At 41.4% G+C, this 27,396-nt stretch overlaps 35 non-coding genes across 35 annotated transcripts; all 35 read right to left on the bottom strand.

Moving 5' to 3' along the window:
* Positions 1–118: 118 nt before the first annotated feature.
* On the bottom strand, positions 119–192 carry trnat-agu (transfer RNA threonine (anticodon AGU)). The gene has a single exon. It is a non-coding gene; the product is annotated as a tRNA-Thr (tRNA).
* Positions 193–325: 133 nt separating this feature from the next.
* Positions 326–399, bottom strand: trnat-ugu (transfer RNA threonine (anticodon UGU)). The gene has a single exon. It is a non-coding gene; the product is annotated as a tRNA-Thr (tRNA).
* A 133-nt stretch (positions 400–532) lies between these two features.
* Positions 533–606, bottom strand: trnat-ugu (transfer RNA threonine (anticodon UGU)). Its single transcript has one exon. It is a non-coding gene; the product is annotated as a tRNA-Thr (tRNA).
* Positions 607–807: 201 nt separating this feature from the next.
* On the bottom strand, positions 808–881 carry trnat-agu (transfer RNA threonine (anticodon AGU)). The gene has a single exon. It is a non-coding gene; the product is annotated as a tRNA-Thr (tRNA).
* Positions 882–1,130: 249 nt separating this feature from the next.
* trnat-agu (transfer RNA threonine (anticodon AGU)) lies at positions 1,131–1,204 on the bottom strand. Its single transcript has one exon. It is a non-coding gene; the product is annotated as a tRNA-Thr (tRNA).
* A 248-nt stretch (positions 1,205–1,452) lies between these two features.
* On the bottom strand, positions 1,453–1,526 carry trnai-aau (transfer RNA isoleucine (anticodon AAU)). The gene has a single exon. It is a non-coding gene; the product is annotated as a tRNA-Ile (tRNA).
* A 233-nt stretch (positions 1,527–1,759) lies between these two features.
* trnat-agu (transfer RNA threonine (anticodon AGU)) lies at positions 1,760–1,833 on the bottom strand. Its single transcript has one exon. It is a non-coding gene; the product is annotated as a tRNA-Thr (tRNA).
* A 249-nt stretch (positions 1,834–2,082) lies between these two features.
* Positions 2,083–2,156, bottom strand: trnat-agu (transfer RNA threonine (anticodon AGU)). Its single transcript has one exon. It is a non-coding gene; the product is annotated as a tRNA-Thr (tRNA).
* Positions 2,157–2,405: 249 nt separating this feature from the next.
* Positions 2,406–2,479, bottom strand: trnat-agu (transfer RNA threonine (anticodon AGU)). Its single transcript has one exon. It is a non-coding gene; the product is annotated as a tRNA-Thr (tRNA).
* A 264-nt stretch (positions 2,480–2,743) lies between these two features.
* trnat-agu (transfer RNA threonine (anticodon AGU)) lies at positions 2,744–2,817 on the bottom strand. The gene has a single exon. It is a non-coding gene; the product is annotated as a tRNA-Thr (tRNA).
* A 249-nt stretch (positions 2,818–3,066) lies between these two features.
* On the bottom strand, positions 3,067–3,140 carry trnat-agu (transfer RNA threonine (anticodon AGU)). Its single transcript has one exon. It is a non-coding gene; the product is annotated as a tRNA-Thr (tRNA).
* A 383-nt stretch (positions 3,141–3,523) lies between these two features.
* trnat-agu (transfer RNA threonine (anticodon AGU)) lies at positions 3,524–3,597 on the bottom strand. The gene has a single exon. It is a non-coding gene; the product is annotated as a tRNA-Thr (tRNA).
* Positions 3,598–4,035: 438 nt separating this feature from the next.
* trnat-agu (transfer RNA threonine (anticodon AGU)) lies at positions 4,036–4,109 on the bottom strand. The gene has a single exon. It is a non-coding gene; the product is annotated as a tRNA-Thr (tRNA).
* Positions 4,110–4,547: 438 nt separating this feature from the next.
* Positions 4,548–4,621, bottom strand: trnat-agu (transfer RNA threonine (anticodon AGU)). The gene has a single exon. It is a non-coding gene; the product is annotated as a tRNA-Thr (tRNA).
* Positions 4,622–5,001: 380 nt separating this feature from the next.
* trnat-agu (transfer RNA threonine (anticodon AGU)) lies at positions 5,002–5,075 on the bottom strand. Its single transcript has one exon. It is a non-coding gene; the product is annotated as a tRNA-Thr (tRNA).
* Positions 5,076–5,208: 133 nt separating this feature from the next.
* On the bottom strand, positions 5,209–5,282 carry trnat-agu (transfer RNA threonine (anticodon AGU)). Its single transcript has one exon. It is a non-coding gene; the product is annotated as a tRNA-Thr (tRNA).
* A 233-nt stretch (positions 5,283–5,515) lies between these two features.
* On the bottom strand, positions 5,516–5,589 carry trnat-agu (transfer RNA threonine (anticodon AGU)). Its single transcript has one exon. It is a non-coding gene; the product is annotated as a tRNA-Thr (tRNA).
* A 438-nt stretch (positions 5,590–6,027) lies between these two features.
* Positions 6,028–6,101, bottom strand: trnat-agu (transfer RNA threonine (anticodon AGU)). The gene has a single exon. It is a non-coding gene; the product is annotated as a tRNA-Thr (tRNA).
* Positions 6,102–6,539: 438 nt separating this feature from the next.
* On the bottom strand, positions 6,540–6,613 carry trnat-agu (transfer RNA threonine (anticodon AGU)). Its single transcript has one exon. It is a non-coding gene; the product is annotated as a tRNA-Thr (tRNA).
* A 380-nt stretch (positions 6,614–6,993) lies between these two features.
* Positions 6,994–7,067, bottom strand: trnat-agu (transfer RNA threonine (anticodon AGU)). Its single transcript has one exon. It is a non-coding gene; the product is annotated as a tRNA-Thr (tRNA).
* Positions 7,068–7,200: 133 nt separating this feature from the next.
* Positions 7,201–7,274, bottom strand: trnat-agu (transfer RNA threonine (anticodon AGU)). The gene has a single exon. It is a non-coding gene; the product is annotated as a tRNA-Thr (tRNA).
* Positions 7,275–7,507: 233 nt separating this feature from the next.
* Positions 7,508–7,581, bottom strand: trnat-agu (transfer RNA threonine (anticodon AGU)). Its single transcript has one exon. It is a non-coding gene; the product is annotated as a tRNA-Thr (tRNA).
* Positions 7,582–8,150: 569 nt separating this feature from the next.
* On the bottom strand, positions 8,151–8,224 carry trnat-agu (transfer RNA threonine (anticodon AGU)). Its single transcript has one exon. It is a non-coding gene; the product is annotated as a tRNA-Thr (tRNA).
* Positions 8,225–8,535: 311 nt separating this feature from the next.
* Positions 8,536–8,609, bottom strand: trnat-agu (transfer RNA threonine (anticodon AGU)). Its single transcript has one exon. It is a non-coding gene; the product is annotated as a tRNA-Thr (tRNA).
* A 557-nt stretch (positions 8,610–9,166) lies between these two features.
* Positions 9,167–9,240, bottom strand: trnat-agu (transfer RNA threonine (anticodon AGU)). The gene has a single exon. It is a non-coding gene; the product is annotated as a tRNA-Thr (tRNA).
* A 569-nt stretch (positions 9,241–9,809) lies between these two features.
* On the bottom strand, positions 9,810–9,883 carry trnat-agu (transfer RNA threonine (anticodon AGU)). The gene has a single exon. It is a non-coding gene; the product is annotated as a tRNA-Thr (tRNA).
* A 310-nt stretch (positions 9,884–10,193) lies between these two features.
* Positions 10,194–10,267, bottom strand: trnat-agu (transfer RNA threonine (anticodon AGU)). The gene has a single exon. It is a non-coding gene; the product is annotated as a tRNA-Thr (tRNA).
* Positions 10,268–10,824: 557 nt separating this feature from the next.
* On the bottom strand, positions 10,825–10,898 carry trnat-agu (transfer RNA threonine (anticodon AGU)). Its single transcript has one exon. It is a non-coding gene; the product is annotated as a tRNA-Thr (tRNA).
* Positions 10,899–12,590: 1,692 nt separating this feature from the next.
* On the bottom strand, positions 12,591–12,664 carry trnat-agu (transfer RNA threonine (anticodon AGU)). Its single transcript has one exon. It is a non-coding gene; the product is annotated as a tRNA-Thr (tRNA).
* Positions 12,665–14,226: 1,562 nt separating this feature from the next.
* Positions 14,227–14,300, bottom strand: trnat-agu (transfer RNA threonine (anticodon AGU)). The gene has a single exon. It is a non-coding gene; the product is annotated as a tRNA-Thr (tRNA).
* Positions 14,301–14,546: 246 nt separating this feature from the next.
* On the bottom strand, positions 14,547–14,620 carry trnat-agu (transfer RNA threonine (anticodon AGU)). The gene has a single exon. It is a non-coding gene; the product is annotated as a tRNA-Thr (tRNA).
* Positions 14,621–15,505: 885 nt separating this feature from the next.
* trnat-agu (transfer RNA threonine (anticodon AGU)) lies at positions 15,506–15,579 on the bottom strand. The gene has a single exon. It is a non-coding gene; the product is annotated as a tRNA-Thr (tRNA).
* Positions 15,580–15,893: 314 nt separating this feature from the next.
* Positions 15,894–15,967, bottom strand: trnat-ugu (transfer RNA threonine (anticodon UGU)). Its single transcript has one exon. It is a non-coding gene; the product is annotated as a tRNA-Thr (tRNA).
* A 563-nt stretch (positions 15,968–16,530) lies between these two features.
* Positions 16,531–16,604, bottom strand: trnai-aau (transfer RNA isoleucine (anticodon AAU)). Its single transcript has one exon. It is a non-coding gene; the product is annotated as a tRNA-Ile (tRNA).
* Positions 16,605–17,368: 764 nt separating this feature from the next.
* On the bottom strand, positions 17,369–17,442 carry trnat-agu (transfer RNA threonine (anticodon AGU)). Its single transcript has one exon. It is a non-coding gene; the product is annotated as a tRNA-Thr (tRNA).
* Positions 17,443–27,396: the final 9,954 nt, after the last annotated feature.

Here is a 27,396-nt window from a genome sequence, read left to right as displayed (position 1 = left end):
TTGGAAACCCAGGATGTCCTGTTTAAAAGACATGTGCTTTAGCAGTTGTTGTTTTTACAGGAAAACCACTGCAGACATTTGAATTGCAATTCCTGGAAAGAAAGAATCTGTAAGAACCAGGTGCTGCTGTGATTTGAACCCAGGATCTCCTGTTTACTAGACAGGCACTTTGACCAGCTAAGCCACAGCACCTCTTTATTTCATACCCAGACGAGTTGATTTGGTTACTCAAAAGTGATTCTTTAATTGCATGCTACCACGCTTCAAAAAAACCTCTGCAGACAATTGAATTGCACGTACTTGTAAGAAAGAACCTTTAACAACCAGGTGCTGCTGGGATTTGAACCCAGGATCTCCTGTTTACAAGACAGGCGCTTTGACCAGCTAAGCCACAGCACCTCTTTATTTCATACCCAGACGAGTTGATTTGGTTACTCAAAAGTGATTCTTTAATTGCATGCTACCACGCTTCAAAAAAACCTCTGCAGACAATTGAATTGCACGTACTTGTAAGAAAGAACCTTTAATAACCAGGTGCTGCTGGGATTTGAACCCAGGATCTCCTGTTTACAAGACAGGTGCTTTGACCAGCTAAGCCACAGCACCTCTTTTTCACCTACCCAGACGAGTTGATTTCACTACTCACATGTGATTCTTTGTCGCATAGAACCACGCTTCCAAAAAGTTATCCCAAGAAACAGGATGTCCTGTTTAAAAGACATGTGCTTTAGCAGTTGTTGTTTTTACAGGAAAACCACTGCAGACATTTGAATTGCAATTACTGGAAAGAGAGTATCTGCAACAACCAGGTGCTGCTGGGATTTGAACCCAGGATTTCCTGTTTACTAGACAGGCGCTTTGACCAGCTAAGCCACAGCACCTCTTTTTTTCCTGCCCAGACGAGTTGATTTCGCTACTTACATGTCATTCCATGGTCGCATCCTAACACGCTTCCAAAAAGTTATGCCAAAAAACAGGATGTGGACCTAATAACACCACGGCACTGGGGGGATTGGAATCCCAGGATGTCCTGTTTAAAAGACATGTGCTTTAGCAGTTGTTGTTTTTACAAGAAAACCACTGCAGACATTTGAATTGCAATTACTGGAAAGAGAGTATCTGTAACAACCAGGTGCTGCTGGGATTTGAACCCAGGCTCTCCTGTTTACTAGACAGGTGCTTTGACCAGCTAAGCCACAGCACCTCTTTTTTTCCTGCCCAGACGAGTTGATTTCGCTACTTACATGTGATTCCATGGTCGCATCCTAACACGCTTCCAAAAAGTTATCCCAAAACACAGGATGTGGACCTAATAACACCACGGCACTGGTGGGATTTGAACCCAGGATCTCCTGTTTACTAGACATGTGCTTTAGCAGTTATTGTTTTTACAGGAAAACCTCTGCAGACATTTGAATTGCAATTCCTGGAAAGAGAGTATCTGTAACAACCAGGTGCTGCGGGGATTTGAACCCAGGATTTCCTGTTTATTAGACAGGCGCTTTGACCAGCTAAGCCACAGCACCTCTTTTTTACCTACCCAGACGAGTTGATTTCACTACTCACATGTGCTTCCTTTGTCGCATCGTACCACGCTTCCAAAAAGTTATCCCAAGAAACAGGATGTGCATCTAATGATACCTCGGCACTGGTGGGACTTGAACCCAGGATGTCCTGTTTACAAGACATGTGTTTTGGCAGGAAACTATTTGCAGACAATTGAATTACAATTACTGGAATGAAAGAATCTGTAACAACCAGGTGCTACTGGGATTTGAACCCAGGATCTCCTGTTTACTAGACAGGGGCTTTGACCAGCTAAGCCACAGCACCTCTTTTTTACCTGCCCAGACGAGTTGATTTCGCTAATTACACGTGATTCAATGGTCGCATCCTAACACGCTTCCAAAAAGTTATCCCAAAAAACATGATGTGGACCTAATAACACCACGGCACTGGTGTGATTGGAAACCCAGGATGTCCTGTTTAAAGGAAATGTGCTTTAGCAGTTGTTGTTTTTACAGGAAAACCACTGCAGACATTTGAATTGCAATTCCTGGAAAGAAAGAATCTGTAAGAACCAGGTGCTGCTGGGATTTGAACCCAGGATCTCCTGTTTACTAGACAGGTGCTTTGACCAGCTAAGCCACAGCACCTCTTTTTTCCCTGCCCAGACGAGTTGATTTCGCTACTTACATGTGATCCCATCGTCGCATCCTAACACGCTTCCAAAAAGTTATCCCAAAAAACATGATGTGGACCTAATAACACCACGGCACTGGTGTGATTGGAAACCCAGGATGTCCTGTTTAAAGGAAATGTGCTTTAGCAGTTGTTGTTTTTACAGGAAAACCACTGCAGACATTTGAATTGCAATTCCTGGAAAGAAAGAATCTGTAAGAACCAGGTGCTGCTGGGATTTGAACCCAGGATCTCCTGATTACTAGACAGGCGCTTTGACCAGCTAAGCCACAGCACCTCTTTATTTCATACCCAGAAGTGTTGATTTGGTTACTCAAATGTGATTCTTTAATCGCATGCCACCACGCTTCAAAAAAACCTCTGCCGATAATTGAATGGCACGTACTTGTAAGAAAGAACCTTTAACAACCAAGTGCTGCTGGGATTTGAACCCAGGATCTCCTGTTTACTAGACATGTGCTTTAGCAGTTATTGTTTTTACAGGAAAACCTCTGCAGACATTTGAATTGCAAATACTGGAAAGAGAGTATCTGTAACAACCAGGTTCTGCTGGGATTTGAACCCAGGATCTCCTGTTTACTAGACAGGCGCTTGGACCAGCTAAGCCACAGCACCTCTTTTTTACCTGCCCAGACGAGTTGGTTTCGCTAATTACACGTGATTCCATGGTCGCATCCTAACACGCTTCCAAAAAGTTATCCCAAAAAACATGATGTGGACCTAATAACACCACGGCTCTGGTGGGATTGGAAACCCAGGATGTCCTGTTTAAAAGACATGTGCTTTAGCAGTTGTTGTTTTTACAGGAAAACCACTGCAGACATTTGAATTGCAATTACTGGAAAGAGAGTATCTGTAACAACCAGGTGCTGCTGGGATTTGAACCCAGGCTCTCCTGTTTACTAGACAGGTGCTTTGACCAGCTAAGCCACAGCACCTCTTTTTTCCCTGCCCAGACGAGTTGATTTCGCTACTTACATGTGATCCCATCGTCGCATCCTAACACGCTTCCAAAAAGTTATCCCAAAAAACAGGATGTGGACCTAATAACACCACGGCACTGGGGGGATTGGAAACCCAGGATGTCCTGTTTAAAAGACATGTGCTTTAGCAGTTGTTGTTTTTACAGGAAAACCGCTGCAGACATTTGAATTGCAATTGCTGGAAAGAAAGAATCTGTAAGAACCAGGTGCTGCTGGGATTTGAACCCAGGATCTCCTGTTTACTAGACATGTGCTTTAGCAGTTTTTTTTGTTTTTACAGGAAAACCTCTGCAGACATTTGAATTGTGATTCCTGGAAAGAAAGAATCTGTAAGAACCAGCTGCTGCTGGGATTTGAACCCAGGAACTCCTGATTACTAGACAGGCGCTTTGACCAGCTAAGCCACAGCACCTCTTTATTTCATACCCAGAAGTGTTGATTTGGTTACTCAAATGTGATTCTTTAATCGCATGCCACCACGCTTCAAAAAAACCTCTGCCGATAATTGAATGGCACGTACTTGTAAGAAAGAACCTTTAACAACCAAGTGCTGCTGGGATTTGAACCCAGGATCTCCTGTTTACATGACAGGCGCTTTGACCAGCTTTTTTAACCTACCCAGACGAGTTGATTTCGGTACTCACATGTGATTCTTTGGTCGCATAGTACCACGCTTACAAAACTTTATCCCAATGAACAAGGTGTGGACATGATTATACCTAGCCACTGGTGGGACTTGAACCCAGGATGTCCTGTTTACAAGACGTGTTTTAACAGTTGTTGTTTTTACAGGAAAACCTCTGCAGACATTTGAATTGCGATTCCTGGAAAGAAAGAATCTGTAAGAACCAGGTGCTGCTGGGATTTGAACCCAGGAACTCCTGTTTACTAGACAGGCGCTTTGACCAGCTAAGCCACAGCACCTCTTTATTTCGTACCCAGAAGTGTTGATTTGGTTACTCAAATGTGATTCTTTAATCGCATGCCACCACGCTTCAAAAAAACCTCTGCCGACAATTGAATGGCACGTACTTGTAAGAAAGAACCTTTAACAACCAAGTGCTGCTGGGATTTGAACCCAGGATCTCCTGTTTACATGACAGGCGCTTTGACCAGCTTTTTTAACCTACCCAGACAAGTTGATTTCGGTACTCACATGTGATTCTTTGGTCGCATAGTACCACGCTTACAAAACTTTATCCCAATGAACAAGGTGTGGACAAGATTATACCTAGCCACTAGTGGGACTTGAACCTAGGATGTCCTGTTTACAAGACGTGTTTTAACAGTTGTTGTTTTTACAGGAAAACCTCTGCAGACATTTGAATTGTGATTCCTGGAAAGAAAGAATCTGTAAGAACCAGGTGCTGCTGGGATTTGAACCCAGGATCTCCTGTTTACTAGACAGGCACTTTGACCAGCTAAGCCACAGCACCTCTTTATTTCATACCCAGATGAGTTGATTTCGCTACTTACATGTCATTCCATGGTCGCATCCTAACAAGCTTCCAAAAAGTTATCCCAAAAAACAGGATGTGGACCTAATAACACCACGGCACTGGGGGGATTGGAATCCCAGGATGTCCTGTTTAAAAGACATGTGCTTTAGCAGTTGTTGTTTTTACAGGAAAACCGCTGCAGACATTTGAATTGCAATTCCTGGAAAGAAAGAATCTGTAAGAACCAGGTGCTACTGGGATTTGAACCCAGGATCTCCTGTTTACTAGACATGTGCTTTAGCAGTTGTTGTTTTTACAGGAAAACCTCTGCAGACATTTGAATTGCGATTCCTGGAAAGAAAGAATCTGTAAGAACCAGGTGCTGCTGGGATTTGAACCCAGGAACTCCTGTTTACTAGACAGGCGCTTTGACCAGCTAAGCCACAGCACCTCTTTGTTTCATACCCAGAAGAGTTGATTTGGTTACTCAAATGTGATTCTTTAATCGCATGCCACCACGCTTCAAAAAAACCTCTGCCGATAATTGAATGGCACGTACTTGTAAGAAAGAATCTTTAACAACCAGGTGCTGCTGGGATTTGAACCCAGGATCTCCTGTTTACTAGACAGGCGCTTTGACCAGCTAAGCCACAGCACCTCTTTAATACCTACCCAGACGAGTTGATTTCGCTACTCACATGTGATTCTTTTGTCGCATCGTACCACACTTCCAAATAGTTATCCCAAGAAACAGGACGTATGTCTAATGATACCTCGGCACTGGTGGGACTTGAATCCAGGATGTCCTGTTTACAAGACATGTGCTTTAGCAGGAAACTATCTGCAGATAATTAAATTACAATTACTGGAATGAAAGAATCTGTAACAACCAGGTGCTGCTGGGATTTGGACCCAGGATCTCCTGTTTACTAGACAGGCGCTTTGACCAGCTAAGCCACAGCACCTCTTTATTTCATACCCAGAAGTGTTGATTTGGTTACTCAAATGTGATTCTTTAATCGCATGCCACCACGCTTCAAAAAAACCTCTGCCGATAATTGAATGGCACGTACTTGTAAGAAAGAACCTTTAACAACCAAGTGCTGCTGGGATTTGAACCCAGGATCTCCTGTTTACATGACAGGCGCTTTGACCAGCTTTTTTAACCTACCCAGACGAGTTGATTTCGGTACTCACATGTGATTCTTTGGTCGCATAGTACCACGCTTACAAAACTTTATCCCAATGAACAAGGTGTGGACATGATTATACCTAGCCACTGGTGGGACTTGAACCCAGGATGTCCTGTTTACAAGACGTGTTTTAACAGTTGTTGTTTTTACAGGAAAACCTCTGCAGACATTTGAATTGCGATTCCTGGAAAGAAAGAATCTGTAAGAACCAGGTGCTGCTGGGATTTGAACCCAGGAACTCCTGTTTACTAGACAGGCGCTTTGACCAGCTAAGCCACAGCACCTCTTTATTTCGTACCCAGAAGTGTTGATTTGGTTACTCAAATGTGATTCTTTAATCGCATGCCACCACGCTTCAAAAAAACCTCTGCCGACAATTGAATGGCACGTACTTGTAAGAAAGAACCTTTAACAACCAAGTGCTGCTGGGATTTGAACCCAGGATCTCCTGTTTACATGACAGGCGCTTTGACCAGCTTTTTTAACCTACCCAGACAAGTTGATTTCGGTACTCACATGTGATTCTTTGGTCGCATAGTACCACGCTTACAAAACTTTATCCCAATGAACAAGGTGTGGACAAGATTATACCTAGCCACTAGTGGGACTTGAACCTAGGATGTCCTGTTTACAAGACGTGTTTTAACAGTTGTTGTTTTTACAGGAAAACCTCTGCAGACATTTGAATTGCGATTCCTGGAAAGAAAGAATCTGTAAGAACCAGGTGCTGCTGGGATTTGAACCCAGGATCTCCTGTTTACTAGACAGGCACTTTGACCAGCTAAGCCACAGCACCTCTTTATTTCATACCCAGATGAGTTGATTTCGCTACTTACATGTCATTCCATGGTCGCATCCTAACAAGCTTCCAAAAAGTTATCCCAAAAAACAGGATGTGGACCTAATAACACCACGGCACTGGGGGGATTGGAATCCCAGGATGTCCTGTTTAAAAGACATGTGCTTTAGCAGTTGTTGTTTTTACAGGAAAACCGCTGCAGACATTTGAATTGCAATTCCTGGAAAGAAAGAATCTGTAAGAACCAGGTGCTGCTGGGATTTGAACCCAGGATCTCCTGTTTACTAGACATGTGCTTTAGCAGTTGTTGTTTTTACAGGAAAACCTCTGCAGACATTTGAATTGCGATTCCTGGAAAGAAAGAATCTGTAAGAACCAGGTGCTGCTGGGATTTGAACCCAGGAACTCCTGTTTACTAGACAGGCGCTTTGACCAGCTAAGCCACAGCACCTCTTTGTTTCATACCCAGAAGAGTTGATTTGGTTACTCAAATGTGATTCTTTAATCGCATGCCACCACGCTTCAAAAAAACCTCTGCCGATAATTGAATGGCACGTACTTGTAAGAAAGAATCTTTAACAACCAGGTGCTGCTGGGATTTGAACCCAGGATCTCCTGTTTACTAGACAGGCGCTTTGACCAGCTAAGCCACAGCACCTCTTTAATACCTACCCAGACGAGTTGATTTCGCTACTCACATGTGATTCTTTTGTCGCATCGTACCACACTTCCAAATAGTTATCCCAAGAAACAGGACGTATGTCTAATGATACCTCGGCACTGGTGGGACTTGAATCCAGGATGTCCTGTTTACAAGACATGTGCTTTAGCAGGAAACTATCTGCAGATAATTAAATTACAATTACTGGAATGAAAGAATCTGTAACAACCAGGTGCTGCTGGGATTTGGACCCAGGATCTCCTGTTTACTAGACAGGTGCTTTGACCAGCTAAGCCACAGCACCTCTTTGTTTCATACCCAGAAGAGTTGATTTTGTTACTCAAATGTGATTCTTTAATCACATGCTACAACGCTTCAAAAAAACCTCTGCAAACAAATGAATTGGACGTACTTGTAAGAAAGAATCTGTAATAACCAGGTGCTGCTGGGATTTGAACACAGGATCTCCTGTTTACTAGACATGTGCTTTAGCAGTTGTTGTTTTTACAGGAAACTCTCTGCAGACATTTGAATTGCAATTACTGGAATGAAAGAATCTTTAACAACCAGGTGTTGCTGGGATTTGAACCCAGGATCTCCTCTTTACAAGACAGGTGCTTTGTCCAGCTTTTTTAACCTACCCAGACGAGTTGATTTCGGTTCTCACATGTGATTCTTTGGTCGCATAGTACTACGCTTACAAAACTTTATCCCAATGAACAAGGTGTGGACATGATTATACCAAGCCACTGGTGGGACTTGAACTCAGGATGTCCTGTTTACAAGACGTGTTTTAACAGTTGTTGTTTTTACAGGAAAACCTCTGCAGACATTTGAATTGCGATACCTGGAAAGAAAGAATCTGTAAGAACCAGGTGCTGCTGTGATTTGAACCCAGGATCTCCTGTTTACTAGACAGGCACTTTGACCAGCTAAGCCACAGCACCTCTTTATTTCATACCCAGACAAGTTGATTTCGCTACTCACATGTGATTCCTTTGTCGCATCGTACCACGCTTCCAAAACGTTATCCCAAGAAACAGGATGTGCATCGAATGATACCTCGGCACTGGTGGGATTTGAACCCAGGATCTCCTGTTTACTAGACATGTGCTTTAGCAGTTATTGTTTTCACAGGAAAACCTCTGCAGACATTTGAATTGCAATTCCTGGAAAGAGAGTATCTGTATCTGTTAGCAGGAAACTATCTGCAGATAATTGAATTACAATTACTGGAATGAAAGAATCTGTCACAACCAGGTGCTGCTGGGATTTGAACCCAGGATCTCCTGTTTACTAGACAGGGGCTTTGACCAGCTAAGCCACAGCACCTCTTTTTTACCTGCCCAGACGAGTTGATTTCGCTAATTACACGTGATTCCATGGTCGCATCCTAACACGCTTCCAAAAAGTTATCCCAAAAAACAGGATGTGGACCTAATAACACCAAGGCACTGGTGGGATTGGAAACCCAGGATGTCCTGTTTAAAAGACATGTGCTTTGGCAGGAAACTATTTGCAGACAATTGAATTACAATTACTGGAATGAAAGAATCTGTAACAACCAGGTGCTGCTGGGATTTGAACCCAGGATCTCCTGTTTACTAGACAGGGGCTTGGACCAGCTAAGCCACAGCACGTCTTTTTTACCTGCCCAGACGAGTTGATTTCGCTAATTACACGTGATTCCATGGTCGCATCCTAACACGCTTCCAAAAAGTTATCCCAAAAAAGATGATGTGGACCTAATAACACCACGGCACTGGTGGGATTGGAAACCCAGGATGTCCTGTTTAAAAGACATGTGCTTTAGCAGTTGTTGTTTTTACAGGAAAACCACTGCAGGCATTTGAATTGCAATTACTGGAAAGAAAGAATCTGTAAGAACCAGGTGCTGCTGGGATTTGAACCCATGAACTCCTGTTTACTAGACAGGCGCTTTGACCAGCTAAGCCACAGCACCTCTTTGTTTCATACCCAGAAGAGTTGATTTGGTTACTCAAATGTGATTCTTTAATCGCATGCCACCACGCTTCAAAAAAACCTCTGCCGATAATTGAATGGCACGTACTTGTAAGAAAGAATCTGTAATAACCAGGTGCTGCTGGGATTTGAACACAGGATCTCCTGTTTACTAGACATGTGCTTTAGCAGTTGTTGTTTTTACAGGAAACTCTCTGCAGACATTTGAATTGCAATTACTGGAATGAAAGAATCTTTAACAACCAGGTGTTGCTGGGATTTGAACCCAGGATCTCCTGTTTACAAGACAGGTGCTTTGTCCAGCTTTTTTAACCTACCCAGACGAGTTGATTTCGGTTCTCACATGTGATTCTTTGGTCGCATAGTACTACGCTTACAAAACTTTATCCCAATGAACAAGGTGTGGACATGATTATACCAAGCCACTGGTGGGACTTGAACTCAGGATGTCCTGTTTACAAGACGTGTTTTAACAGTTGTTGTTTTTACAGGAAAACCTCTGCAGACATTTGAATTGCGATACCTGGAAAGAAAGAATCTGTAAGAACCAGGTGCTGCTGTGATTTGAACCCAGGATCTCCTGTTTACTAGACAGGCACTTTGACCAGCTAAGCCACAGCACCTCTTTATTTCATACCCAGACAAGTTGATTTCAAACTCACATGTGATTCCTTTGTCGCATCGTACCACGCTTCCAAAACGTTATCCCAAGAAACAGGATGTGCATCGAATGATACCTCGGCACTGGTGGGATTTGAACCCAGGATCTCCTGTTTACTAGACATGTGCTTTAGCAGTTATTGTTTTCACAGGAAAACCTCTGCAGACATTTGAATTGCAATTCCTGGAAAGAGAGTATCTGTATCTGTTAGCAGGAAACTATCTGCAGATAATTGAATTACAATTACTGGAATGAAAGAATCTGTCACAACCAGGTGCTGCTGGGATTTGAACCCAGGATCTCCTGTTTACTAGACAGGGGCTTTGACCAGCTAAGCCACAGCACCTCTTTTTTACCTGCCCAGACGAGTTGATTTCGCTAATTACACGTGATTCCATGGTCGCATCCTAACACGCTTCCAAAAAGTTATCCCAAAAAACAGGATGTGGACCTAATAACACCAAGGCACTGGTGGGATTGGAAACCCAGGATGTCCTGTTTAAAAGACATGTGCTTTGGCAGGAAACTATTTGCAGACAATTGAATTACAATTACTGGAATGAAAGAATCTGTAAGAACCAGGTGCTGCTGGGATTTGAACCCAGGATCTCCTGTTTACTAGACAGGGGCTTGGACCAGCTAAGCCACAGCACGTCTTTTTTACCTGCCCAGACGAGTTGATTTCGCTAATTACACGTGATTCCATGGTCGCATCCTAACACGCTTCCAAAAAGTTATCCCAAAAAAGATGATGTGGACCTAATAACACCACGGCACTGGTGGGATTGGAAACCCAGGATGTCCTGTTTAAAAGACATGTGCTTTAGCAGTTGTTGTTTTTACAGGAAAACCACTGCAGGCATTTGAATTGCAATTACTGGAAAGAAAGAATCTGTAAGAACCAGGTGCTGCTGGGATTTGAACCCATGAACTCCTGTTTACTAGACAGGCGCTTTGACCAGCTAAGCCACAGCACCTCTTTTTCAACTACCCAGACGAGTTGATTTCGCTACTCACATGTGATTATTTTGTCACATAGTACCACGCTTCCAAAAAGTTATCCCAAGAAACAGGATGTGCATCTAATTATACATCGGCACTGGTGGGACTTGAACCCAGGATGTCCTGTTTACTAGACATGTGCTTTAGCAGTTATTGTTTTTACAGGAAAACCTCTGCAGACATCTGTAACAACCAGGTGCTGTTGGGATCTGAACCAAGGATCTCCTGTTTACAAGACAGGCGCTTTGACCAGCTAAGCCACAGCACCTCTTTTTCACCTACCCAGACGAGTTGATTTCGCTACTCACATGTGATTCCATGGTCGAATGGTACCACGTTTCCAAAATGTTATCCCAAGAAACAGGTTGTGCATCTAATGGACGAGTTGATTTCGCTACTTACATGTGATTCCATGGTCGCATTGTACCACGCTTCCAAAAAGTTATCCCAAGAAAAAGGATGTGCATCTAATGATACCTCGGCACTAGTGGGACTTGAACCCAGGATGTCCTGTTTACTAGACATGTTCTTTAGCAGTTGTTTTTTTACAGGGAAACCTCTTCAGACATTTGAATTGCAATTACTGGAAAGAAAAAATCTGTAACTACCAGGGGCTGCTGGGATTTGAACCCAGGATCTCCTGTTTACTAGACAGGCACTTTGACCAGCTATGCCAGAGCAACTCTTTGTTTCAGACCCAGAAGAGTTTATTTGGTTACTCAAATGTGATTCTTTAATCGCATGCCACCACGCTTCAAAAAAACCTCTGCCGACAATTGAATTGCACATACTTGTAAGAAAGAATCTGTAACAACCAGGTGCTGTGGCTTAGCTGATATCCTGTTTACTAGACAGGCGCTTTGACCAGCTAAGCCACAGCACCAATTTTTTACCTACCCAGACAAGTTGATTTCGCTACTCACATGTGATTCTTTTGTCACATCGTGCCACGCTTCCAAAAAGTTATCCAAAGAAACAGGATGTGCATCTAATGATACCTCGGCACTGGTGGGATTTGAACCCAGGATGTCCTTTTTACTAGTCATGTGCTTTAGCAGTTGTTGTTTGTACAGGAAAACCTCTGCAGACATTTGAATTGCAATTCCTGGAAAGAAAGAATCTGTAACAACCAGGTGCTGTGGCTTAGCTGATATCCTGTTTACTAGACAGGCGCTTTGACCAGCTTAGCCACAGCACCTCTTTGTTTCATACCCAGAAGAGTTGATTTGGTTACTCAAATGTGATTCTTTAATCGCATCCTACCAAGCTTCAAAAAACCTCTGCAGACAATTGAATTGCACGTACTTGTAAGAAAGAATCTGTAATAACCAGGTGCTGCTGGGATTTGAACCCAGGATCTCCTGTTTACTAGACATGTTCTTTAGCAGTTGTTTTTTTACAGGGAAACCTCTTCAGACATTTGAATTGCAATTACTGGAAAGAAAAAATCTGTAACTACCAGGGGCTGCTGGGATTTGAACCCAGGATCTCCTGTTTACTAGACAGGCGCTTTGACCAGCTATGCCAGAGCAACTCTTTGTTTCAGACCCAGAAGAGTTTATTTCGTTACTCAAATGTGATTCTTTAATCGCATGCCACCACGCTTCAAAAAAACTTCTGCCGACAATTGAATTGCACATACTTGTAAGAAAGAATCTTTAACAACCAGGGGCTGCTGGGATTTGAACCCAGGATCTCCTGTTTACTAGACAGGCGCTTTGACCAGCTAAGCCACAGCACCAATTTTTTACCTACCCAGACGAGTTGATTTCGGTACTCACATGTGATTCTTTTGTCACATCGTGCCACGCTTCCAAAAAGTTATCCAAAGAAACAGGATGTGCATCTAATGATACCTCGGCACTGGTGGGATTTGAACCCAGGATGTCCTGTTTACAAGACATGTGTTTTAACAGTTGTTGTTTGTACAGGAAAACCTCTGCAGACATTTGAATTGCAATTCCTGGAAAGAAAGAATCTGTAACAACCAGGTGCTGTGGCTTAGCTGATATCCTGTTTACTAGACAGGCGCTTTGACCAGCTAAGCCACAGCACCAATTTTTTACCTACCCAGACGAGTTGATTTCGCTACTCACATGTGATTCTTTTGTCACATCGTGCCACGCTTCCAAAAAGTTATCCAAAGAAACAGGATGTGCATCTAATGATACCTCGGCACTGGTGGGATTTGAACCCAGGATGTCCTTTTTACTAGTCATGTGCTTTAGCAGTTGTTGTTTGTACAGGAAAACCTCTGCAGACATTTGAATTGCAATTCCTGGAAAGAAAGAATCTGTAACAACCAGGTGCTGTGGCTTAGCTGATATCCTGTTTACTAGACAGGCGCTTTGACCAGCTTAGCCACAGCACCTCTTTGTTTCATACCCAGAAGAGTTGATTTGGTTACTCAAATGTGATTCTTTAATCGCATCCTACCAAGCTTCAAAAAACCTCTGCAGACAATTGAATTGCACGTACTTGTAAGAAAGAATCTGTAATAACCAGGTGCTGCTGGGATTTGAACCCAGGATCTCCTGTTTACTAGACATGTGCTTTAGCAGTTGTTATTTTTACAGGAAACTCTCTGCAGACATTTGAATTGCAATTACTGGAATGAAAGAATCTGTAACAACCTCTGCAGACAATTGAATTGCACGTAATTGTAAGAAAGAATCTGTAATAACCAGATGCTGCTGGGATTGAACCCAGGATCTCCTGTTTACAAGACAGGCGCTTTGACCAGCTTTTTTACCTACCCAGACGAGTTGATTTCGGTACTCACATGTGATACTTTGGTCGCATAGTACCACGCTTACAAAACGTTATCCCAATGAACAGGGTGTGGACATGATTATACCTAGCCACTTGTGGGACTTGAACCCAGGATGTCCTGTTTACAAGACATGTGTTTTAACAGTTGTTGTTTTTACAGGAAAACCTCTGCAGACATTTGAATTGCAATTCCTGGAAAGAAAGAATCTGTAACAACCAGGTGCTGTGGCTTAGCTGATCTCCTGTTTACTAGACAGGCGCTTTGACCAGCTAAGCCACAGCCCCAATTTTTTACCTACTCAGACGAGTTGATTTCGCTACTCACATGTGATTCTTTGGTCGCATAGTACCACGCTTACAAAAAGTTATCCCAATATACAGGGTGTGGACATGATTATACCTAGCCACTGGTGGAACTTGAACCCAGGATGTCCTGTTTACAAGTCGTGTTTTAACAGTTGTTGTTTTTACAGGAAAACCTCTGCAGACATTTGAATTGCAATTACTGGAAAGAAAGAATCTGTAAGAACCAGGTGCTGCTGGGATTTGAACCCAGGATCTCCTGTTTACTCGACAGGCGCTTTGACCAGCTAAGCCACAGCACCTCTTTTTTACCTACCCAGACGAGTTGATTTCGCTACTCACATGTGATTCCACAGTCGCATCGTACCACGCTTCCAAAAAGTTATCCCAAGAAACAGGATGTGCATCTAATGATACCTCGGCACTGGTGGGACTTGAACCCAGGATGTCCTGTTTACAAGACGTGTTTTAACAGTTGTTGTTTTTACAGGAAAACCTCTGCAGACATTTGAATTGCAATTACTGGAAAGAAAGAATCTGTAAGAACCAGGTGCTGCTGGGATTTGAACCCAGGATCTCCTGTTTACTAGACAGGCGCTTTGACCAGCTAAGCCACAGCACCTCTTTTTTACCTACCCAGACGAGTTGATTTCGCTACTCACATGTGATTCCATGGTCGCATCATACCACGCTTCCAAAAAGTTATCCCAAGAAACAGGATGTGTATCTAATGATACCTCAGCACTGGTGGGACTTGAACCCAGGATGTCCTGTTTACAAGACATGTGTTTTAACAGTTGTTGTTTGTACAGGAAAACCTCTGCAGACATTTGAATTGCAATTCCTGGAAAGAAAGAATCTGTAACAACCAGGTGCTGTGGCTTAGCTGATATCCTGTTTACTAGACAGGCGCTTTGACCAGCTAAGCCACAGCACCAATTTTTTACCTACCCAGACGAGTTGATTTCACTACTCACATGTGATTCTTTTGTCACATCGTGCCACGCTTCCAAAAAGTTATCCAAAGAAACAGGATGTGCATCTAATGATACCTCGGCACTGGTGGGATTTGAACCCAGGATGTCCTGTTTACTAGACATGTGCTTCAGCAGTTGTTGTTTTTACAGGAAAACCTCTGTAGACATTTGAATTGCAATTACTGGAAAGAAAGAATCTGTAAGAACCAGGTGCTGCTTGGATTTGAACCCAGGATCTCCTGTTTACTAGACAGGCGCTTTGACCAGCTAAGCCACAAGACCTCTTTTTTACCTACCCAGACGAGTTGATTTCACTACTCACATGTGATTCCATGGTCGCATCATACCACGCTTCCAAAAAGTTATCCCAAGAAACAGGATGTGTATATGATGATACCTCGGCACTGGTGGGATTTGAACCCAGGATGTCCTGTTTACTAGACATGTGCTTTAGCAGTTGTTGTTTTTACAGGAAAACCTCTGCAGACATTTGAATTGCAATTACTGGATAGAAAGAATCTGTAACAACCAGGTGCTGCTGGGATTTGAACCCAGGATCTCCTGTTTACTAGACAGGCGCTTTGACCAGCTAAGCCACAGCACCTCTTTGTTTCATACCCAGAAGAGTTGATTTGGTTACTCAAATGTGATTCTTTAATCGCATCCTAGCAAGCTTCAAAAAACCTCTGCAGACAATTGAATTGCACGTACTTGTAAGAAAGAATCTGTAATAACCAGGTGCTGCTGGGATTTGAACCCAGGATCTCCTGTTTACTAGACATGTGCTTTAGCAGTTGTTATTTTTACAGGAAACTCTCTGCAGACATTTGAATTGCAATTACTGGAATGAAAGAATCTGTAACAACCTCTGCAGACAATTGAATTGCACGTAATTGTAAGAAAGAATCTGTAATAACCAGGTGCTGCGGGGATTTGAACCCAGGATCTCCTGTTTACAAGACAGCCGCTTTGACCAGCTAAGCCACAGCACCTCTTTGTTTCATACCCAGAAGAGTTGATTTCGCTACTCACATGTGATTCCACAGTCGCATCGTACCACGCTTCCAAAAAGTTATCCCAAGAAACAGGATGTGCATCTAATGATACCTCGGCACTGGTGGGACTTGAACCCAGGATGTCCTGTTTACAAGACATGTGTTTTAACAGTTGTTGTTTTTACAGGAAAACCTCTGCAGACATTTGAATTGCAATTCCTGGAAAGAAAGAATCTGTAACAACCAGGTGCTGTGGCTTAGCTGATCTCCTGTTTACTAGACAGGCGCTTTGACCAGCTAAGCCACAGCACCAATTTTTTACCTACCCAGACGAGTTGATTTCGCTACTCACATGTGATTCTTTTGTCGCATCGTGCCACGCTTCCAAAAAGTTATCCCAAGAAACAGGATGTGCATCTAATGATGCCTCGGCACTGGTGGGACTTGAACCCAGGATGTCCTGTTTACAAGACATGTGTTTTAACAGTTGTTGTTTTTACAGGAAAACCTCTGCAGACATTTGAAGTGCAATTCCTGGAAAGAAAGAATCTGTGAAAACCAGGTGCTGCCGGGATTCGAATCCAGGATCTCCTGTTTATTAGACAGGCACTTTGACCAGCTTAGCCACAGCACCTCTTTGTTTCATACCCAGACGAGTTGATTTGGTTACCCAAATGTGATTCTTTAATCGCATGCTACCACGCTTCAAAAGAACCTCTTCAGACAATTGAATTGCAAGTACTTGTAAGAAAGAGTCTGTAACAACCAGGTGCTGCTGGGATTTGAACCCAGGTTCATGTAAAATCAAACGGTACCATGTTTCGGTACCTAAACGGCGTTTACTTTAAACTGATCATTGATTTCAACCTGTTTTCATTTGACGACTTTGATTAACAAGCGTGTTGACGATCGCACTATTTTTTGTTTTTTTTATTTACCTCCTCGTCTGGTCCTGTCTGCTCACCGCGGTAACTAGCCACTAGCTGCTGCCCTCTTCCACCCCGGCTCAGAGACGAACAGCCCGGCTCTAGGCCTGCTAGGCGCCAGCTGCTATCTCTCCAATATGTCTTCCTCAACCTTTTTTTTTTCTCTCCTCCATGCACTTGCAACCTGAGCGCGCTCCTCTGCATTCTTTGATAACACTGCAACCTTCATGTTACAAAATGCACGTTCACTCAACAATAAAGCACTGCTCATCCTGGATTTTATATTGTTTTGATATATTTTTAAAAGTTTATATTTTGAGAAATAAATATGTTGAATTGAAAAAATTAGATTTTATTATTAAACAAATTCACATTTATTACCACATAAACAAACGCAAAAGTACCAAAAATTGGTACCGTTGAGTACCGGTACCGATTCAAATGTGAAAGGTACCCATCCCTAGTAACAACCAGGTGCTGCTGGGATTTGAACCTAGGATCTCCTGTTTACTAGACAGGCGCTTTGACCAGCTAAGCCACAGCACCTCTTTTTCTCCTACCAAGACGAGTTGATCTCGCTACTCACATGTGATTCTTTTGTCGCATCGTACCACGCTTCCAAAAAGTTATCCCAAGAAACAGGATGTGCATCTAATGATACCTCGGCACTGGTGGGACTTGAACCCAGTATGTCCTGTTTACAAGACATGTGCTTTAGCAGTTGTTGTTTTTACAAGAAAACCTCTGCAGACATTTGAATTGCAATTACTGGAAAGAACAACCTCTTTTTTACCTACCCAGACGAGTTGATTTCGCTACTGTTTGATCCCAGAGATTGCCCATGTATAGGGACTTCTGGACCAGCTTCCCACTAAGGGTCAGATTCCTTTTCCTGAGGAAATTATCTCAGCTGGTATTTTGGGAACCTATAATTCAAGCTGGTGGTGAGGAGACTCGCCTAGCGTCTGACTGCCTTGGTCCGGACACCTACCCTGCTTACTCCAGAATGGCACCTGTTGAGAAACCCTGTAAAACAGATACCACGCTGGCCCCGCCCATTTAATAGCAGCTCTCCTCTTATTGATCTGTGCACTTGGTGAATTGCTAGGTTAATTTTAGTGGCTGCGAAAATAATCCCCAAGGAAAGTTAAAATGTATTTGGCCAGAGTAACCAATAAAAAACTAGTTATTACACACCACCTTTAAATACCAAAAGATTGAAAAATCTAAGGTCCACTACTTCACTTTAAATGCAATTGAAAATGTATTGATAGTATATCAAGGTGCAAGCTTACAGCATAAATTGATTCCAAAGTGATTACTTAAAATATTCAAAAATCTCAATCATAAAATTATTATCATCTACTTAATGTCTTACCATGATATCCTAACTGCCTGTGTTGAATGAAGCTGTAGCTGGGTATTAAACCTGAAGGTTTTGGAGAAGGAGACGTGAGAGTTGTCTGGCCAAGGAACTCTTTTGCAATGCCCGGCTTCAGGCCTCAGCTGTGGCTCTCCACTCTGTCCAAAGTCGGAGCGATCCTTGACTGGTCCCTTGGTCCTGGCGTCAGTGAGAACTCAGAAAGAAGACTTCTTTAATCTATCATCGAGTGGCGTTGGAATGGTCACCCTTCTTCTCACTCGTCCCTCATCTTCACCGGTCAAATTGGAAATCTTCTTTCTTGATGTGAGCGTCCTCACTCTGTCTTCTTCTTGATTGTAGAACTGGAGTCTTTTCCCCCGATGTGGTCGATCAGGCGTCGTCTTCAGCTCTTGAGAGTCGGTTGAAGAGTCTTGCAGCTCCCCGAGAAGGATGACCAAGATTGTTTCTTGTGTTACAGCTTCTATACTCTGCGGCTCCTTCTTTCAGAGCATTTCCTCCTTGCCACTCCTCACCAGTCCTCTCATTGGTTCCATCTCCCTTCTGGTTTCCACTGTTGCCATGGCACGATCTCTTGGACCGTCCCTCTCACCTCTTCTTCACCAGTTTCCTTCGGCCCAACACGTTCCGCACGTACACCATGTCTCGGCTTGATCCTTCCTCTTTGGAGTTCTTCTACTGGCTTCGCCCTGTCTCAATCACTTTATTACAAAATTTCTAACGATCAATCCGGTTACCACACATACTGATTGTAACTCATCATTTTAAATACAATCATCATCAACTTTTCATTAGCATCTTTTTCACAATAATCTACTAGATCAACATCAATCATTACAGTGCCATTCGTGCATAACATAATTTATTAGGAAAGCGCCCAACTGTCACCAACTGTTGTTACCCTGCTGGAAAGTCCCTGGTTTCCACAGTCTCATACCACCTAGCTGGTAAGCCCCTGATTTCCACAGCCTTATACTGCTTAGCTGGTGTGTGGCGAGTAGAGATCTCAGCTCACTTGACACTACTCACATGTGATTCTTTTGTTGCATCGTACCACACTTCCAAAAAGTTATCCCAAGAAACAGGATGTGCATCTAATGATACCTCTGCACTGGTGGGACTTGAACCCAGGATGTCTTGTTTACTAGACATGTACTTTAGCAGTTGTTGTTTTTACAGGAAACTCTCTGCAGACATTTGAATTGCAATTACTGGAAAGAAAGAATCTGTAACAACCAGGTGTTGCTGGGATTTGAACCCAGGAACTCCTGTGTACTAGACAAGCGCTTTGACCACCTAAGCCACAGCACTTCTTTTTTTACATACCCAGACGAGTTGATTTCGCTACTCACATGTGATTCCATGGTCGCATCGTTCCACGCTTCCAAAAAGTTATCCCAAGAAACAGGATGTGCATCTAATGATTCCTCGGCACTGATGGGACTTGAACCCAGGATGTCCTGTTTACAAGACATGTGCTTTAGCAGTTGTTGTTTTTACAGGAAAACCTCTGCAGACATTTCAATTGCAATTACTGGAAAGAAAGAATCTGTAACAACCAGGTGCTGCTGGGATTTGAACCCAGGATCTCCTGTTTACTAGATAGGCGCTTTGACCAGCTAAGTCACCGCACCTCCTACAACTGCTGTTCCATTTTGCAAGAAGCTAAAAAACTCTATGTTTGATTAGGTGCTGCTGGGATTTGAACCCAGGATCTACTGTTTATTTGAAAGGCGGTTTGACCAGCTAAGCCACAGAACCTTCTCCCACTGCCTATTACAATCAGTCAAAACACGTGAAAAACTGAAATATATATGAATGTTTTATAAGGAAGGAAATGACTCCACTTGTTTGCTAAACCTTAAGGACCCCCACTATACCTACACAGCTTTTGAAGTTTGCAATTAAAATGTTTTTGTCCCTGTCGCTGAATGAATCTGACAATAGTGCAAATTAAAGCAATGTTTCCTGTGAATGATGCCCTCAAGTCAAGGAGAAACAATTAATGCACTACTGGCTTTAAAGTGTGTTGAGACAGGAAAGTGTTCTCTAATTCATTGCTATTTGCTTATTGACCTCATTTGTTGCAGGAGCAGGGAGTCACATAAATACACAAGTAAATCAAAGAGTACATAGATAAGCAGCACTTGTATCTGTACAATGGTTGGGGATGAAAAAGAGGTCCTTAATAATCAAATTTCCTCTTTGTCATGTTTGGATTTGGCAATAAGCCAGAAATAAATACTTCACCTTTGAGCAGTAATGAAAGTGTTTGAGTTCACAATGAGGACAGGACAAACACTGAGCCTTAAATTATGTCATAATGTCTCTTTCAACAACAATCTTGCTTGTCATTGTAACACACAATGGCTGATATAAATGCATATTTTGCTGGTGTAGTGGTGAAGTTTTCTTTTCCTCAAGGTCAGCTCGCTTCCCGCCTTATCTCATCAGCTTTCATCAGCTGATGAGATAAATCATGAAGGATTTTCTTGTCAGCTGAATACAGGCAGGAAACTCTGAGCCGGGTCTTGTGTCTTCGAGCCGAGGGCCAGGCAACTTTTAACTGATGGTGAAGTAAACAAACAGGCTGTCGGCGAGACTGCCGCGGTCAGAATGATAAATGTCTGAATGTCACCACCTGCAAAAAGGAGACAAAGTGTTCTTGAGCACATCAAACTTTATTTTTCTCTCCTGCAGAGATCTTTGATCTTACATTAGCAGGTTGAGAGGAGAAGGACAGGCCTGACGGTACAGATGGCTGCACTTTCTCTCCACAAAACTTTCAGGTTTAAGTGCTTTCAACAGACGGTAAATGATGTTATATCTTAAAACAAAGAGAAGTTCCCCCTGTGGTTTGCAATAATTGCACAGGTCTTTTGTTTTGGAAACAAAATATTCCACTGCAAAGAACCATCTGATCATTTTAGTCCCATGTTAATCGGGGTAAATTACATCATTAAGGCAAATAATGCATTTTTGTGCAATTTTTGCAGCTTTTTTTGTGTCTTTTAGCAACAAAAAAAAAAAAAAAAACATTTCCGTACTTTAATTGCACATCCCCTGGGTAGACTGTCAAGCAGCTGCAGCTGAAGTGGAGGAGCTGCAGGCACTTTGGGTGTAAATTCAGGAAGCTCATCTGGCTACTGAGAATGAATATCCCTTTGGAGAAAAAGCAGCAGTAACTAAAGTCAATCACAGGTGCAAAATATCAACAAAAACTGACATGGATAATATACTCATGCAGCATCATAAAAGAGTTGTGTAGTAAAAGGAATGCGGTGTCAGAGCAGGAGTCACACCTTTACCTCTTTAATTTACAGGTTCTTCTCTCGCTCGATAGAATACCCTCTGCTCCTGCAGGGTGACTGCTGGGTGAAACAAAGCATTGTCAGGGAGTGGAAGACCAAAAATAATGAGGTAAAGGCATTTTTTTTCCAGCTTGATGCTGGACTTTTGATGCATAAAAGAGCATTTGATGGATTCTTCATGCTTTGTTTAAGCAATAAAACAGAGCAGTCACAGCAATAAAACAGAGCAGTCACAGTTTGGGAAAAGGGCGAAGTGAAACTACTGCAGCTAACTTTTCATGTGTTGACTGACATGTGTTAGGCGTGATTGCTCTCTTTTTGTTGTGAAATATTCCTTTTACCCAGGCAGGCAGGTGTGCCCCAGCAGGTTAGAACGTCTGCTGGTCCATCACTTTGGTGTGGACTGAAATATCTCAAAAAGTATTTCCATCAGGGGAGACTTCTTTCTGAGTGAACAAATATTTGATCATATATATTATATTTAGAGGGTTGTGAACCTCCCTATTGTGTAGTATACTATAGTGGACGTCTGATGAGCCCAACCTGAGCACTGACAAGATGGCTGGAGGTCAAAGGCAACGTTTTGATTTGATTTTGCCTAAAATGACAGCTGGCAGCAACAGAGGGAAGAATATATTTGAAGTTTGACAGCAGCAGCAGTATGGTTGGCTGATAGAGCTTGTGGCAAAATCTGCCTAAAAGAGAAAATGCCGATAATCAGTTGATTAAGAAGAAGCTGGAGAAGTGAGAGAGAGAGGGAGAGAGATAACTGTGAATGAATGAAGCATGAAGGCAGTCATCTACCGTTTTATCTACCTCTATCATCAGGTCAAAGTACCAGTTTGCCAGGTACTTTTGTTTATGACCAGATACCTGCAAAACTTAACATTTGCATGATCCTCAGCTTTCCTATGTGTTTTGTAATAAATAGCCCATGTTATCTATAGAAATCATGTGCAGTAATTCAATTTGTCACACTGTTGTTACATATATATAGCGCTTAACAAATGTATTAGACATGTGGTTTGTGCCACAGCTGTCCTAAATTAAGAGCATTAGTAATTACCAAAATATTTTTTAATGTTTCTGTAATGGTTAATACACCAGTAGGTAGAAGTTCTTTAACCAAAATGATGTTTTAGTGCTCAAATATAATTATTGTTGTTATCCATGAGTTTTTAAATGTACTGTTTTTCAAAACAAACCCTGTAAAAATAGTAAAGCACTTTATTATTTCTTGGTTAAGAGTCAAATTACAGTTATTTACTTGCATTCCTGAACAGAAAAAATAATTTTAGTGGTTGTATGTTATGTTTGATTTATTTCTGACTTCGGCTCAAATCTGGATATAAAAAGGTGAATTCAGTTTGTTATTTGCCAAATAAAAACAATAACATTTCTAGTTTAAAACAAGCCTTTGAAAGATTTCTAAAATATTTATGTTTTTTCGTTTTTATGACAGTTGGTCTATTAAATTTGTTAAGCACTGTACATATTTGTTCATATCTATTTCTATTTTATTCTATTGTAGATATCTCTATTTACTTTAAATGTACTCTATATTTCATATTTGTATTTATATGTTGGTTGTATATTTAGTGTAGCATGCTGCTTTTTTACCTTAATTTTATTTGAATTACTTTGTATTCTATTTCTTACACAGCAGCAACTCTAACAAAGCAATTTCACCCCCAGGGATCAATAAAGTATTTGTGATTCTGATTTTTATGCTTTACTATAATAACCAGCCTAATATTAGCATATTAGCAATTACATTAAACCGTGTTTAACTTCAGCCTCCCAGAGATGATAACATGTTTAAATATGTGTTTAAACCTGCAATTAAGAACCCCTCTCTGCTACTAAATACCCAACATTTGCACCAATATCAGAACTGCCAACACTGAATTATTGCACGTCACCTACGCCATCATCTGTAGATTTTCTGTTGTATACAAATCAATTCTTTTCATTTTATTTTATAACAGAAAATCAATAAGCCTTGAAGCTACTGATGCCACTGAATTGAAATAGAATTAAATGTATTTCTGCTTCCCAGCTTTGTTAGAGAGCTTTTTACTTGTGCGCATGATATACTGAACTAACTGTGCTGTGCTCTGTAAAAATTAATTTAAATTGCAAATTACTTTGACATGAAATATGCAAGCTTTCCTGCCACAGTCAGTGATGTTGAGCAGCACATGGTTTGTACCAACAAACAACACGCCTGCAGGAATCCGCTCCTTCTTCAATCTCCTTCTCTTTGATCATGATTTCCCTGTAAACAACAAACGGTATGTAATATTTTCACACAGCTGTGATGCCTTCAGTAATACAGCAGCTGAATATAAAAGTTGATTGACAGGTCACAGAGGGGACTTTCTGTCTAAACCAAATTTCCTTGTCTGTTTTGTTTATTGCTCCAGTTACACGGCGAGGGGCTATGAAAAGACAGAGACAACAAGGAAAACAATAACATTTATTTATTGATTCATAGGTTATACATTTCATGATATAATAGCGATATATTATTATTGGCAAAGATACTATAATCCAATTGCATTTCTATACATAAATACAAAATCTGAGGTAGGGCCTCAAAGATTGATGACGTTGAAAATAAATAAATGCATTTCACATATATGATATATATATATATATTTCCTTTTTTTTTTTACAACTCACACCAATTTTTAAAACGTATTTGTTATATATCTACTCTCTATTTTCAAATCAAAAGGATGGCATGGGCTGTTGGAGGCACATATCTATATCCATAGGCAGCAGTACCTCACATAGAACACACAGAAATATATGACATTACTCAAGTAATTAGAAATTTAACCTATGCATTCATAGGTCAGACAATAAAGTGCCAAAAAAGACACAATAGACGTAACAATAGGAATACTTGTACTATATGAGACAGACGAGAAGCTATTCTGTGGTGTTATTTTTGAAATACATACAATATTCTACCATTAGAGGACATCTATAAGGCCAATGGTTACCTGAAGATGTTTTGTAACGTATTGGCAAACATCGAGGAACACTACATGGGATATGAATGGCAGTATCTCAACCTCCTATACGCAGATGACACATTCCTTTTTTCTTCTAAAGTTTGTTTTCTGTTTTCACTACAACCCTAGTTTAAGAACTCTTTCTTTGGTTACCTATACTGCCCAAAGTTGACTTGCAGGCAAAGCAAATTTACTTTTTCAGTTTTTTGTTTTTTTCCTCCTCCTCTGTTAAAAAGAGAACCCTTTTGTTTCTTAACATTATGTCGAACAAAAAAGCTCTCTAACGTAAACATGCATGGACCTATACTACTGAGAGACAAAGGAGAAGGATTACTATACATGGACATTGAGTTACAGCAACACAAACTTCACATGCAAGCTCTTCATTGTTATATTTTTATGAAGCAATGTAACTGAACTGTTTCTTTTTCTCAAACCAAAAGCAGAGAAGCCCAGTAGAAATGGAAACACAGGGACACAAAACACACAACTTATAGCTATTTAGTTGTGGCTGGCCCTTTAGGAAATCATTAAAATCTATCTCAGGGCATAAAAAGGCTTTTCATCATTCAAGTCTCACTACAAAGAGCGTAAAGTCCGCTACATCCCACACATTATTTAAAATGCCAGCCTGCTCCTTTGGCCACCCCTGCTCTCGAGTGAGTAGTTGCCAAAGATTTAATTTTTTAGAGTATATTAACAGTTCAATAAACTGGGTAAAACTGTTACCCAGGTCAAGTTCACAATAGGTGGTCTAAGATCATCACATCCATCAGAAGAAAAAAAAGAGGAGCATCAGGCCGAGGCATCCTAGGAAAATAAATCCTGTAAATTTCCTCCGGTTCTTTCAGCGATCTACTCTGAAACTGGCCATGCAAACATCTGATTGACAGTTAAATGGAGTTCAGTAAAACTAATACAGAGACAAACACACACACACAAGCGTACACAGACATACATTATTATCACATTTGAACAAATAGAGCTAAACGCACGCAAGTCTTAACAAAAGCAACACTGTGGAGCAAGCAAGCTATTTAACAACAGGGCTTTTGTGCTCATTTACTGATTATTATGTTTTGTTTACAACCTCTTAAATCATATCTGTGCTATTTTCACGTCAAGATTATGAAAAGACGTGGCTTAGAGAAATGCTTAGGGAGATCTTCTGAGCAACTGTAATTGCATCCATACCTGCAACATCCATTTAAACCACTCAACAAGTAAATGCCTGCAGTGTTAAAAGCATATTAAAGCCAATCAGGACTTTGTGTCAACACGAAAGTGCATATCAAACCGGTCAAAGTGTGGAAGTGACTAATTGCTTTGAGTGGATACATGCTGTTACTGTGTAGGTAATTGGTCGGCTGCCCACAAAGTAAAAGTGGGCTGCCTGTCATGTCACATTTAAAGTGGGCTGCAAAAGCCAGCTGGCCGCCTGCTGAGCTGCACCGGGCTGCTCCTGGAGATGACTTTTACGCCCCCAGAAAAGCTCCTTCAGTCGCTCATCTGTGCTGATGATGTCCTGACAGCACAATTTAAAGGGACATATGTTCGAAAATTACGGTAATTTGCCTGATTTTGATTTTTGATTCTGATGGATCACAGCTTCAGTAAGGTGACAGGAAAGTTGCTGGAATGAATATTCAACATTTATGTAAATAAAACTGGTCAGCGTATCGACTGACCAGTGGCAATTCATTTTTAAGTTGATTACAAGGCATTTAAAATTAATTAATCTTAACTAATTATTGTTTTCCATCTAACTATGTTACAAAAAAAACCCCACAATACTTGATTTAGCACACGGTCGGTCAAAATATGTAAAGTCACTCGTACGTCCTGTATAATCACCACAAGGCGTGTTTAAGCAACAGCAAGCAGAAAGCAAAGTGATGCTGCGTTAAGGTCATCAGGAAGTTTGTTTTTTTACTCTGATCCTTTGCAACACACGTCAACACTTCTTTTTAATATAATTTAGCATTAGGATGGCTCAACTCTCTGTTTCCTATGCACTGAATGCTATTATTCCTACAACTACCGGAGTAGTACGGTGGAATCGAGTATACCTGAGACCCTGTTTTTCACGAGGACACACAGAGAAGCAAGAGGCATAAGTCTGAAATGGCAAAAAGAGGTCTCCGGAGGTCTACCACAAACAACAAGAGACAAAGTACACTTCCAGGAAAGAAGGAGGCCATTTTCTAGTCTAATCTTCATCTACTCACACATAGCAGCTGCTCCTATCATTGTGAGGACGCGACAACACACACACTTACTACTCGAAGTGTACACTTTATACAAGATATTACACAGCTAGAGAGAGGAATGACAGAAACACACACACACACACACACACTCTCAATCTCTGTCCTGCTAGCTCTCTTCTTTGCTGGAGGCTATACATATATGTATGTATATAATATGTATTTATATATTTTATACTCTACTGATGTGATGCACGTTGTAAAGATGTTTTTCACAGATGGCTTGACAAGTTCACAACACATACAGAGATTAATACATTGTCTAAAATATATGCAGAGAGTGACTATCAGGTCGGGTCTGTCGAGACTTAAAAAGGTTAAATGGCCACATTGCTAAAGGAAGGACTGACTAATATTGTGAGTTCCTACGTTAAGAATGTGTTCTAGGATAATACAATAGAGGAGAACAGGAGTACGACTTAATAAATAGACAAAGAGAGGGTATCACAAATGGTCCCTCAGATTTAGAGAGAAAAATAGACCCAAGCTTCTATCATACTGCAGAGTCATCCAGGCCA

Source organism: Centropristis striata, chromosome 2 (assembly GCF_030273125.1).
Source record: "Centropristis striata isolate RG_2023a ecotype Rhode Island chromosome 2, C.striata_1.0, whole genome shotgun sequence".
In the NCBI taxonomy this organism is placed as follows: domain Eukaryota; kingdom Metazoa; phylum Chordata; class Actinopteri; order Perciformes; family Serranidae; genus Centropristis; species Centropristis striata.
This window is presented reverse-complemented; position numbering and strand designations above follow the sequence as displayed.